This window comes from Hyla sarda, chromosome 7 (genome assembly GCF_029499605.1).
Source record: "Hyla sarda isolate aHylSar1 chromosome 7, aHylSar1.hap1, whole genome shotgun sequence".
Classification (NCBI taxonomy): domain Eukaryota; kingdom Metazoa; phylum Chordata; class Amphibia; order Anura; family Hylidae; genus Hyla; species Hyla sarda.
In genome coordinates, this window is record NC_079195.1 from 127,019,251 (window position 1) to 127,033,240 (window position 13,990).

The window sequence follows — 13,990 nt, forward strand, 5'->3', positions numbered from 1 at the left end:
CTTTGTGTTCATAGCAATCATAAGTCTCCCCCCCCCCCTTAATCTCCATGAATAAAAAGTCTCTGTTTAAAACGCACAACGTTTGCAGCATAAGTTTGGAGTAAGTCTTTTAGTTTTTCGCTGGGCACGGATAGCTCAATAGCGTGAGTGGTCTGGGAGGGGACCGGACATTGCCTTTCTTTGTTAGCAATTTGTTCAAGCAAACTATGTATTTCCTTAATGCGCTCCCATTTCACCCTAGATCCCATGGACCCTCATATACTATAGGCTTTGTGAGCCTCCCAAACCACAAGTCACGAGACATCCTCAGTAAGGTTTAGGTTGAAAAAGGAAGTCAGATGTTGGGTAAGAGCCGTCACGTCTTTGTCTTGGGACAGTAGCCTCTCATTTAGCCTCCAAGTCCAGTCCCGTCTGGGTAAGTGCGACTATGCAAAAGTAGGGTGTATTGGTGACTGATCAGACAGAGTTTTAGAACCTATATTTTAGAATCAAGCAGAGATGGCAGTATACTGTCATGGCATAGAATACAATCTAGGCAGTGAGCTGAGGCATGCGGGGCAGAATAAAATGAGTAAGTGTGTTCCCCAAGTTGTTGAGACCTCTTGGTGTCTACTAAGCACATTTCATGTAATTTGTTCCTGAGGGTGCGCAAGGCCACCGGAGAGGCCGCGGAAAATCCCACAAAAAATCCCACAGAGTCAACCATGGGGTCCAACGCCCTCAGCAAATGGCTGAAGGCTCTCCAGCATCCTCAACAGCCAAGGAACCTGACTTATATTAGGGGTGTAGATGGTAGCGAAGGTATATGTCACAGATCCGACCTTACCTTTAAAAAAAGCACCCTGCCGTCACCGGAGTCATAGCTGTCTTGCAGAACAAAGGGAACATCTCGATGTATCGCTATAGAAGCGCCCTTGGAGGAAGAGTTGGTGCTGCCACTGTGGAACCATAAAGAGAAGTAGTTAACAGGTAATATTGGAATTCTGCCCTTCTTAAAGTGTGTCTCTTGGAGAAAAGCCACCGAGACCCCATCTTTCCATAACAGGGAGAGAACATTATGTCGCTTACAAGGGGAATTAAAGCCCTTGACATTATATTTAATAAACTTCAGGGAAGCCATGGGTAAAGCAGGGTCTTGGAGCTGCGTCTAGTACTACTAGTGGTACCTGTGGAAGGGGAAGAGAAGGAGAAGAGGGAAGAAGACAAGTGGGAGAGATATAGGAACCGGAAAGGAAGTGTAGAGAGGGGGGATGGCAGAACGGCAATGGAGTGTAGCTAGATAAGAAAGGAGCAGTCAGGTGGGAGAAGTGAGGGGAAAGAGAGAAGAGGAGTGTTAGTAAGTGGTAGAAAAAGCTAAAGGAAGTAAGACGTGATGAAAAAAGTAAGAGAAGCGTAGACAAAGGAAGTGAGATATGATACGGGGATACGGTATATGTCCTGAACCGACAGCCCGTCCAAACCAGATGTGAAGCTAGGCTTCTGTAGACATAAACATAAAACTGTATAACATCTATAACTGTATAACAACCATTATCTGAGAATGCGGTGCATAGAGTTGATTTCTACATGAGCAGGAGGTGGTAGCCCCAGGGGAGGGGGGGGGTGGAGTAAAAGGAAGGAAAGAGTGAAGGAGAGCGAAGATTAGGGTGAGAAGGAGGAATAAAGTCTGCGAAATAAGGCATAAACATGTATCTTTCCTTATAAGGAACATGTTTAGAAAACATTAAGAAACAGTATATAGTAGCATTGTAGTTGTAACACTCACATTTCAGAAGACAGGAACACCGGAGGATGTGGATCCGCTGGACCTGTTTGGCAGATGACTCGGACCGTACCGTACCAGGTGCCGCTGGTTTTCACCAGAGCCCGCCGCAAAGCAGGATGGACTTGCTGTGGCAGGCGGCACCCAGCTCACTACCCCTGGCAAGGATCGATCACACAGTCGTTCGAGGAGATGCGAGGCACAGGAGGGATAAGGCAGCTCGTAGTCAGGATAGCAGAAGGTCAGGGCAGGTGGCACATTAGTGTAGTCAGAACATAGCAGGAGGTCAGTAGGCAAGCGGCACAGGAGTAAGGTCAGGTCGCAGAGCAAATGATCAGATACATGGCACGGCAACTCTCAGGTATGCTTTCTCTAAGGCACAAGGCAACAAAGATCCAACAAGGAAGTGTGGGAGGAGGAGGAATTTATCAATGAGCCACAGGTGTACTACAATAATGGGCGCACTGCCCTTTAAATCTTAAAGCTCCGGCGCGCGCACGCCCTAGGGTATGGGGACATGCACGCTGGAGCAGAGAGGCAGAGGCGGGGGCAGAAGGAGCACCTGGTGAGTGATGGACTAGGATGCGGGCGCGTCCCGCGATGCAAATCCCAGCCCCGCCAGCAGCAGCAGGGTGAACGGGACCATACGCTCGCAGCCAGCTTTTGCGGCCGGAGCGCATAACGTAATAGTAGTAAATATATATCACTAGCCCTCCTCTAAGGCCCTCACATGTGAGGGCTGCATCTTAGGTACACGAGACAGCACACGACTTAGTAGTCGGCAACATATGCAAAAGGGAGTACTGCAATGGAACTGGCTACATAAATCAAGTCTTTTAATAATTTAGCTCCTGTTCAGTAAAATCATGTAAACAATCCAGGGAGGTATAGTCTGTACTGTTACTGGTTCATGTGTGAAGACATCCCGTCCTCTCTGCTGCGGCGTGAGAGAAGTGCAGTCCATTGCCGGTAAAGCCTGTGCTAGCAGCTATCTTCAGGAGGAGGGTGGGGTGCAACATACACAAAGGGGGAGAAGGAAGCCTAGGACGTCCCGAGGAGAGAGGGGAGGGAAAGAGGGGGGAGATGTATGCGGACTGAGATAATAAAACTAATGTCCCGAACAATTGTGGAAGTCCACTTGTCGCTCAAGTCACATGTAGTTCACCTCTTAGCAGTGTGCACTGCATTCAGCATCTCGATGAGAAGGAACAATAAACAACGGAATCTGGAAAACAGATGTCAACAGAAACTAGATAGTCTCAGATATAGGGAGAAATGGGAGAAAGCATAAGTAAGTCAGGTTTGCGTCTGACTGGCGGTTTCCCTTCTGGGTGAACTTGAGATTCTTTGGCGACTTTGCCTTATCAACTTTGATCCACAGAGCCATCTTGGGCAATGTTGGTAAACTGTTGCTCAGTTGAATCAGCAACCAGGAGGGTATGTTGAGGGGTTCAATACCCAAGAACTCCCAGGCTTTCTGTAGGTCTTCAGGTGAGTGAATAGCCAGTCTCCTTCCACCTTTTAATATGGATAGGCCAAAAGGGTATAGCAACATATATGGTAATCTCATGTCCCTTAATCTTTGCAGCAGAGGGTTCAGGGTCCTCTGTTTTGCCAAGGTGGAGGGAGCAATATCTTGGAATATTTGCACGGGAGTCCCTTCATATAGGAGAGATTCAGTCTCCAGATTAGCTTTTAGGATGGCTGCAGTATCCACATAGCTGAGGAGTCCACAAATCAGGTCCCTTTGTGGTTCAGCTGGGGGTGACTTAGGTTGGAGCTCTCTATGGACCCGCTCGATTGTAATGGTGGCAGCTCTTTCTTCCCCCAGCAAGGTAGTTAAGATCTGGCGAGTCACTGAAGACAGGGCATCAAAAGCATAGGATTCTGGTACACCTTTAATTCTTATGTTCTTCCTCCTGCTCCTATTCTCCTGATCTTCAAACATGAGAAAAGCTCTGTTCAGGTGGGTCTCCTGGAGTTGCAGCTGCTGTGCTGCCGAGTTGCAGAAGGTGACAGTCTCAGACTGTGCTCTTTCTAGTGGTTCCGTGTGTGTACCTATATGGCGTACATCTGCTTTAATTTCGGCTAGTTCATGGAGTACTGGCGCCAGAGATTCAAAGGTTTAATTACGGCTTGCTGAACTGCCTTTTTTTTTTTTTTTTTTATAAAGGAGCGGATGAGTGAGAGTTTGGTTTCCTCTCCTTCAGAGTCGGCCTGGCTGCCGTAAGTGCTCTCCATTTCAGATTCGTACTCCCGTTCCGCCTCTCTTGCTGAGTTCAGCGCCATCTTGGCCGACCACGCTGGGCTCTGTTGCGGTTGCTTCTTGAGAAATTGAGCAATATCTGACAGATTTTGGGGGGGATTTAGGTGGCCCAGGGGTATCCTCAGGGTGTTCTTTGTCTGTATTTCCATCTTAGAAGCAAAATGTGGTTGCTTTAAGCTGGTTTGCTCAGTGGCTGTGGAGAGCAGCTCAATTAAGCGGCCATCCAGCTCAGCGGTCAGGCTTCGCCCCCGGGTTAACAAACTTCCTGAATGTCATTTTGAATTCTTTGAGGGGTGCAGTTTCTATAATGGTGTCATTTATGTTGTATTTCTCATAGATAGGCTCCTCAAATCCACTTCAAACTTAACTTGTCCCTGAAAAATTCTGATTTTGAATTTTCCGTGAAAATTTAGAAAATTGCTGCTATACTTTTCAAGCCCTCTTATGTCTTCAAGATATAAAAACATGTTAACTTTATTATGCCAACATAAAAGGAGACATATTGTATTTGTGAATCAATATATAATTTATTTGGAAGGTCCATTTTCCTTGCAAGCAGAAAGTTTCAAAATTAGAAAAATGCAAAATGTTCTAAATTTACATGAAATTTTTGCATTTTTCACCAAGAAAGGATGCAAGTAACAACAAGTGTACCACTATGTTAAAGTAGAATATGTCATGAAAAAGCTGTCTTGGAATCAGAATAAAAGGTAAAAGTTATTATTGCATGAAGTAACAGTGGTCAGAATTGCAAAAAATGGCTGAGTTCTTAAGGTGAAAATGGTTAAAGTGCACAAGGGGTTAAAGTGCAGGTCATTAGTGCGTACCCCAGGCTGTGGTACATCAGAAGAGGGGATTTTGAATATCTTTGGCTAAACATGTAGGATATCATGCCAATGAGATATCAAGCCTGCAGCTTCAACCAGTGGGTGATTAATGGTCATCTGCACAGTCAGGGCTATAGATCTCCTCAAAGAAGCTACCACCTTCAGGATGATGTCAGACACAATGGTGAAGTTTACAGCTAGTAGTGTCTCTCCGATGAACATAAAGACACAGCTAGCCACAAGGCTGATATTTGCAAAAGCCAGCGCCAAGAGAAGAAAATGGGCAGAGATCAACATCGCACATCACACAACGGGTCAGCACATGGGTTGACTTTCCGGTATCTCTTGCTTTTCTCTGGCCCCACCACAAGTCCGAAGATGCCAGAGACAACTATAATGATTCAAAATATCAGACTATCGTGATAGTTGCACACTTTGGCGGGGCACAGTTCTTTCTCCAGTAGGACAGTCCATGCATGTGTAAGGTAAGATGGACCCCAGACTCCTATGACTTCCACTATAAAGGCTACAGCCATAGATCCAGGGGGTGCTAAACATTCAGCTGCTATTTTTGAATAGTTGTTTCAGATCCAACACTAATTAATTGGGGGCTCAGGGGTTAGTTGTTCTTCTTTTACCCATCTGTAGCTACTCCTGGAGGCTCCTTCATGGTGAAAATAATTAAAGTGACAGCCAAAAGGCCCAGCCCGGCATCACCCGGAATGCCCAGAGCCATTCCCCATCTGCTGCGACAACTACTTTGGACCCAACTATGTATTCCAGTTTGCAGCCGACAGGTATAAGGAAGTATATGTTCAGCATACGGTATAATAGAGGAGGCGATGATGAAAAAAAGTCACCTCTCTGATTCCAACCAATCCACTTGTTAACAGGAGGGTCAGAAAATACTTAGCAGGAGGATCAGAAGATTCAGAAACTGGCGCAACCAGCACATAGCTGTCAATTAATGCAGTGTTCAACAAGCTGGATAGACTGTCATTGGTGTTAACCCTTTAAGGACGAAGCCCATTTTCACCTTAAGGTCCAAAGCATTTTTTGCAAATCTGACCTGTCACTTTATGCATTAATAACTCTGGGATGCTTTTACTTATGAATTTGATTCCAAAAATGTTTTTTTCATGATACTAGCATATTCTACTTTATGTTAAATTTTCGGTGATACTAGCATCATTTTTTGGGTGAAAAATTCCAAAATGTCTTAAATTTTTTTATATATTTCTAACTTTGAAACTCTGCTTGTAAGGAAAATGGACATGCCAAATAAATTATATATTGATTCACATATACAATATGTCTACTGTATGTTGGCATCAAAAAGTTGTCATGTTTTTACTTTTTGAAGATATTAGGGGGTTTTAAAGTATAGCAGCAATTTCCCACGAAAATTTCAAAATCGGAATTTTTCTGGGACCAGTTAAGTTTTGAAGTGAATTTAAAGGTTCTTTATGTTAGAAATCCCCCATAATGGACCCCATCATGAAAACTGCACCCCTCATAGTATTCAAAATGACATTCAGAAAGTGTGTTAACCCTTTAGGTGTTTCAAAGGAATAGCAGAAAAATGGAAAATTAAAAATCTCCATTTTTTTTTTACACTAACATGTTCTTGTAGTCCAATTTTTTTTCATTTTTTACAAGGAGTAAAGGGAGAAAAAGCCCCCCAAAATGTGTAACCCAATTTCTCTCGAGTAAGGGAATACCTCATATGTAGATGTAAAGTGCTCTTTGGGTGCAGTAGAGGACTCAGAAGCGAAGGAGTGACAATGGTCTATTGGAGAGCAAACATGATGAAATGGTTCTTCCGTTTTTGCACTCTAATTTTTTCCTCCTTACCTTTAAAAAATCATAACTCTTTCAATTTGGCACCTAAAAATCCATATGATGGCTTTATTTTTTGCACCACCAATTCTACTTTGTAATGACATCTTACCCCAAAATCTACGGCGAAATGGAAAACAAATCAGTGTGAGACAAAATTGAAAAAAAAAACACGCAATTTAGTAACTTTTGGGGGCTTCTGTTTCTACGCCGTACATTTTTCGGTAAAAATGACATGTTCCCTTTATTCTGTAGGTCCATACAATTAAAATGATACCCTACTAAGGCTGGGTTTACACTACGTTTTTGCCATACTGTTTTCAATCAGTTTTTCTAAAGAAAACCGTATGGCAAAAAAACGGATGGAACAGTATGGAAAAAAATAAACCGTATGTGTTTTTAAACAGTATACTGTTTTTAAAAGTGCATACAGTTCCGTCATTTTTTATAGAAAAAAACCCATAAGTTTTTGAAAATTTTGTCCATTTTTAATGGGTGGGGTCTTGGGTGGGGACTTTAGGATTCAAATGCGCATGTGCAAAGTAAAAACGTATACGTTTTTCCCATATGGAACAGTATACATGTGCATTTCCCATTGACGTCCATGTTAAAAAAAAACGTATGCGGTTGCAGTACGGTTTTTAAACTGGAGACAAAATCGTGGTCAACCACTCGTGACGTCACAGCCCACCCTGTCAATACAAGTCTATGGGAGGGGGCGTGGCGGTCATCACGCCCCCTGCCATAGACTTGCATTAAGGGGACGGGCCGTGATGTCATGAGGGGCGGAGCCATGACGTCACGCTGCTTCGGCCCCTGTATCTCCCGTCATTATGCACAGAGCGAACTCGCTCTGTGCAGTAATGATGGCGGGGTGCCGCAGAGGCAATCCCCGGGTTCCCCATCAGCGGGACCGTGGTGATCTAACATCTTATCCCTTATCCTTTGGATAGGGGATAAGATGTCAGGGGCGGAGTACCCCTTTAATTGTTTATTGCGTTTATTGCATACATCAACCCTGTGCATTCTACACCATTATAGTGAGTTCACAGTATTCCCATAAATCTTGCATCTTTTGGTCCACACTATGTTGCGCCTTTGACATTTTTGATGTTTAATGCATTTTGACCCATGTGTTTACATACTTACCTTTGTGGCCATCTGACCATTTGCATTTTCTATACTAATTTTTTATGAACCTCGCTGCTGGCAACTTCAGCGATCTCTCCTGCAGCACCCCTGTCATCTGGTGCATGGAGCTTCGCTTCGCTTCCTGTCTGATGACTGGCGATGCAGGGGCCAGAGGATGGTGACCTCCCGACCCTCATTGCATGTCTATGTGAGAGGGCGTGGCGGCCATAGACTTGTCCCCTCCTATCCACTTGCATTAACAAGGGGTCCTGGCCGTGATGTCACAATCCTACGGTCCCTGCATCGCCAGTCATCAGGCACGGAGCGAAGCTCGCTTCGTGCACCAGATGATAGGGGAGCTGCAGGAAAGATTGCAGGGGTTCCTAGTGGCAGGACCACCGCGATCAGACATCTTATCCCCTATCTATTTGATAGGGGATAAGATGTCTAGAGGCGGAGTACCCCTTCAACAGTTGGTTTTCATTCTTATCCTTGTTTTTATTAGTATCATTTGTAGTAACTCTTCTGTGAAACATTTTATTTCTACATTATTAATATCTTATTTCTTTATATAGCGCCCACGGATTCCGCAGCGCTTACAGTTATGGGGTACAAACAAAGACAAGTATCAGACATAAAATTACACAATAACTATTCAAACAAGAGGTGTGGGGATATATTGGGGATATATTGAGGATATGTTGAGGATATGTTGGGGATATATTGGGGATATATTGAGGATATGTTGGGGATATGTTGGGGATATGTTGGGGATATGTTGGGGATATGTTGGGGATATGTTGGGGATATGTTGAGGCCAATTAGAGACTGTTGTAGGCCTCTCTGAAGAGATGTGTTTTTAGGCCACGTTTGAAACTATGGATGTTGTTGTTGAGTCTGAGGGATTGAGGGATAGCATTCCAGAGAACCGGTGCAGCACGAGTGAAGTCTTGGAGACGGGAGTGAGAAGTTCGTATTATAGAAGATGTTAGTGTGAGATCATTAGCAGATTGGAGAGAACGTGTAGGATGGTAGACGGAGATGAGAGAGGAGATGTAGGGAGGTGCAGCATTGTGGAGAGCTTTGTGTGTGAGACTGAGGATTTTGTACTGTATTCTGGACTGAATTGGTAACCAGTGTAGTGAATGGCACAGGGAGGAGGCGTCGGTGTAGCGGCTGGAGAGGAAGATGAGTCTGGCTGCAGCATTAAGGATGGACTGGAGAGGAGAGAGTTTGGAGAAAGGAAGGCCTATTAGTAAAGAGTTATAGTAGTCGAGGCGGGAGTGAATCAAAGCAATAAGAGAGTTTTAGCAGTTTCAGTGGTGAGAAACGGGCGGATTCTTGAAATGTTTTTGAGATGCAGGTGACAAGAACGTGAAAGAGACTGAATATGAGGAGTGAAAGACAGATCAGAGTCAAGTATAACTCCAAGACAGCGAGCCTGCTGCCCGGGAGTTATGGTAGTACCACATACCGAGATGGAAATGTCAGGGTTAGGTACAGTATCAGTTGATGGAGAAAAGACAAGAAGTTCTGTTTTAGAAAGATTTAGTTTCAGATATAAAGAGGACATGATGTCTGAGACGGCAGAGAGACAGTCACTGGTATTCTGTAGGAGTGCAGGGGTGATGTTGGTGGAGGAGGTATAGAGTTGGGTGTCATCAGCATAGAGGTGGTACTGGAAACCAAATCTACTGATTGTTTTTCCAATAGGGGATGTGTAGAGTGAAAAAAGTAGAGGACCCAGGACCCAAGAGAATCAGTAAAGAGAAATTGCCATTTGATTTGGCCATCAGAAGATCGTTAGTGACTTTGGTTAGGGCCGTTTCTGTGGAGTGAAGGGAGCGGAAACCAGACTGTAAGGGGTCAAGGAGAGAGTTTTCGGAGAGATAGCAGATAAGTCGGGAGTAGACCAAGCGTTCCAGGAGTTTGGAGATGAAGGGGAGATTTGAGACGGGTCAATAGTTGGCTGCACAGGACGGGTCCAGAGATGTTTTTTTCAATAGTGGGGTTATGATAGAGTGTTTGAAGGAGGAGGGAAAGACCCCAGAAGAGAGGGAGAGGTTAAATATTTTAGTTAGGTGACAGCTGATAGCAGGAGAGAGAGACTGGATGAGGTGTGAAGGCATGGGGTCACTAGAGCAGGTAGTGGGGCGGGCGGAGGAGAGGAGCCTGGAAACCTCATCCTCCATTACAGGCTCAAAAGCTGAGAGTGATAAAGAGGAGACGTGGCTGGGAATTGGATCAGAACTTTTAGGGGACTGGGGGAGGATTTCATCACGAATGTCATCGATTTTAGTTTTGAAGTATTTGGCCAGGTCTTCAGCACAGAGATCAGTGATTGGGGTCTGTACTTTAGGCCGAAGGAGAGAGTTGAACGTGTCAAAAAGGTGTTTTGGATTGTTAGACAGAGAGGAGATGATGGAGGTAAAATATGTTTGTTTGGTGAGATGAAGAGCGGAGTAATAGGATTTAAGCATGAATTTATAGTGCAGATAGTCTGAAGAAGTCTTAGTTTTCCTCCACAGACGTTCAGCACGCCTAGAGCATCGCCTGAGAAAGCGGGTTGTTAGCGTGTGCCAGGGTTGCTGCCGTCTGTGTCGGGAGGTTCGTGTTTTAGAGAGTGCCATTTGATCCAGGGTAGACTTTAGGGTGTCATGGTAATGTTTGGCTGCTAGATTAGGGCAGAAGAGAGAAGAGATTGGTGATAGTGAAGATTGTAGAATGTCTATAAATTGACTAGTGTTTATGGCACGCAGGTTTCTGTAAGTGTACAAGGTTGGAGTGTCCGGAAGAGGATAGGAGTTACTGATAGAGAAAGAGAGAAGGTTGCGGTCAGAGAGCTCAAAAGGAGAATTAGTGAATTCAGAGACAGAGCAAAGTCTAGAGAAGATCAAGTCCAGTGTATTCCCATCCTTGTGTGTGAGAGAGTAAGTAAGCTGTGAAAGGGCAAAGGAGGAGGTTAGAGACAGAAGCCGAGAGGCAGAAGAGGAGATTGGGGTATCAATGGGGATATTAAAATCACCCATGATGAGTGTAGGTGTTTCTGAGGAAAGAAAGTGAGGGAGCCAGGTGGAAAAATGATCCAGGAACATTTGGGGAGAACCAGGAGGACGATAGATGACCGCCACTCTGAGAGACAATGGGCAGAAGAGCCTGAGGGTGTGGACCTCAAAAGAGGGAAATTTGAGTGAGGGTAATGGGGGGGATGACTTGAAAAGTGCATTGTGGGGCTAGAAGCACCCCAACTCCTCCACCATGCCTGGTGTCAGATCTAGGGGTATGGGAAAAGTGAAGGTCACCATAAGATAAAGCAGCAAGAGAAGCAGTGTCAGAAGGTTGTATCCATGTTTCTGTGAGAGCCAGCAGATTAAGAGAATTAGTGAGAAATAAGTAATGAATCTGGGTGAGCTTATTGCACACAGATAGAGCGTTTAGGAGAGCACAGTTAAAGTTTGTAGTGGTTCCGCAAGAGGCAGGTAGTGTAGAGCAAATATTTAGAAAGGTGGGCCAGGGTTAGGAGCAATGTCCCCGGCAGCTAAAAGCAGAAGAAAGAAGAGGAAGAGCAGATGACTGGGTGAAGTGATGAAGCGACTTCTGTGCTGTACCATGGAATGAGGAGACTTTGGGTGGTTTAGGAAGGTGAGCAGTGCATTCGAGCAATACATAGGTGAGGGAAGGAGGCATGGAGAGATGTATATAGAGTCCACTGGAGAAATCGGTGGGGGGATATAAGAGAAAATGTATCGCAATGATGTAAGTAATAAGTGAGTGCATGTTTGTTTGTTTTTTCTGAAAAAAGAGTGGCTTACTTTTGTAGTTATAATGTTGAGTTAGTTCCCTTTTGTTCCCTTCTGGTTCAATTCTGGTATAATTCTTGATGTCACACTAAAGAAGCACTTTAGATAGCAGCTTTGAAGGCATATTTTAATGTCTCCAGACCTAAGGTCTAACAGATCTATAGCCTCTGATATATAGTGCTAGGGTAAGCCAGAGAATTGTCAGAGGAGTGCAATCAGGTGTGAAAATGGGTGGGGAGCAATAAAGTTTGGGGAGTAAAGTTAAGAAAAAATAAACAGTTTGGGATCACTCAGGGGAAATAAATTGTGATCAAACAAAATGGAAACACTAGCCAGATAACAGTAAGAAATATACATGACAATGCAATGATGGGGGGAATGGGAGTACACAATCACAAGATAAGTGACATACCAGGTTAATTATTTAAATACAGCTAAACAGATATGCAGTGGTGAGAACAAATGATGGTGGTAGTTGTTCAAGAAATGAATGATGACATACCTGTAAATGAAAGAATAGGCTGGTGAGAAAATGAAGTGAATGAATTCTGGTATAATTCTTGATGTCACACTTAAGAAGCACTTTAGATAGCAGCTTTAGATGGCATATTTTAATGTCTCCAGACCATATCTTAACCCATATCCCATACATTTTATTTATGTTTAACCCCTTAAGGATGCATGGTGTACATGAACACCCTACGCCCGCTCCACTGCTATGACGCGGGGTCACAAGCTGAACCCGCGTCATAGCGGGTGGTCCCGGTGGCTATTAATGGCCGGGACCCGTGTCTAATGCCGGACATCACCGATTGTGGTGATACCTGGCATTAATCAATTAGATGCTGCGATCAAACTTGATAGCAACGTCTAAAATAAAAGAAAGCATTCCCAGCAGCTCAGCGGAGCTGATCGAGAGCATTGTGGTGAAACTGGGGTGTCCCGATCAGCTTAGAGGATGGCGGGAGGGCCCTTACCTGCCTTCTCGCTGTCCAATCTTTTCTGCGATGCTCCAGCCAGGCTCAGCAGGCTGGAGCAATCAAGCACAGATAACATTGATCAATGCTATGCTATGGCATAGCATTTAACAGGTAAGTAATTTCATGAATTCCATTTACCGTATTTATCGGGGTATACCACGCACCGGCCTATAACACGCACCCTCATTTTACCAAGGATATTTGGGTAAAAAAAGTTTTTTACCCAAATATCCATGGTAAAATGAGGGTGCGTGTGTGCGCGTGTATACCCCGATACACCCCCAGGAAAGGCAGGGGGAGAGAGGCCGTCGCTGCCCGCTTCTCTCCCCCTGCCTTTCCTGGGGTCTAGAGCCCTGCTGCCGGCCCTTCTCTCCCCCTGGCTATCGGCACCGCTGCCCGTTCTGTCCCCCTAACTATCGGTGCCGGCACCCCATTGCCGGCGCCGACAGCCAGGGGGAGAGAAGGGGCAGCGGCACCCATTGCCGGCGCCGCTGCCCCGTTGCCTCCCCCCATCCCCGGTGGCATAACAACATGTTGCCGGGGTCGGTCCGCGCTGCTTCAGGCCTCCGGCGTGCGTCCCCTGCGTCGTTGCTATGCACTGCACAGCGCGGCGCACTGACGTCATGCGCCCAGCCGTGCAGCGCATAGCAACGACGCAGGGGACACACACCGAAGGCCTGAAGCAGCGCGGACCCGACCCCGGCAACAGGTAATTATGCCACCGGGGATGGGGGGAGTCAACGGGGCAGCGACGCCGGCAATGGGTGCCGCTGCCCCTTCTCTCCCCCTGGCTGTCGGCGCCGCTTCTCTCCCCCTGGCTATCGGCGCCGGCAATGGGGCGCCGGCACCGATAGTCAGGGGGACAGAACGGGCAACGGCACCGATAGCCAGAGGGAGAGAAGGGCCGGCAGCAGGACTCTAGACCCCAGGAAAGGCAGGGGGAGAGAAGCGGGCAGCGACGGCCTCTCACCCCCTCCTGGGGGTGTATCGGCGTATAACACGCACATAGACTTTAGGCTAAAAAAATTTGCCTAAAAAGTGCGTGTTATACGCCGATAAATACGGTATATACATTCTATTCACATTACACACTCACACATTACAAAACTAACAACATGTGCAGATCCATTCCACACAATAGCTTTTTTAATACTCATCAGAAAAGATACTGTATTCCATCTTAGTCAAATGGCACCAATGTTAACAGTAAACATTTCTGATTTTGTTAAAAGTACATCAACCAATCAACACTCTTCATTAGGGGCATGTGATTTATTACCCATGAACATTATATGTTACTGCTACATGCAGGACAGAGCTAAGTCAATAATATATACATCACCATGTTAGGATAGTAGTAAGCTGCAGTGCTAGATAGTTAGCAA

General features: G+C 45.4%; 1 protein-coding gene across 1 annotated transcript in view; it reads left to right on the top strand.

The window, feature by feature from the left end:
- The first annotated feature begins 309 nt into the window (after positions 1-309).
- LOC130281566 (uncharacterized) overlaps positions 310-13,990 on the top strand; it is a 32,093-nt gene continuing 18,412 nt past the window's right edge. Inside the window, exon 1 of the mRNA XM_056528908.1 lies at positions 310-415. The gene's annotated coding sequence lies outside the window, so the exon portion shown is untranslated. The remainder of the gene's footprint in view (positions 416-13,990) is intronic.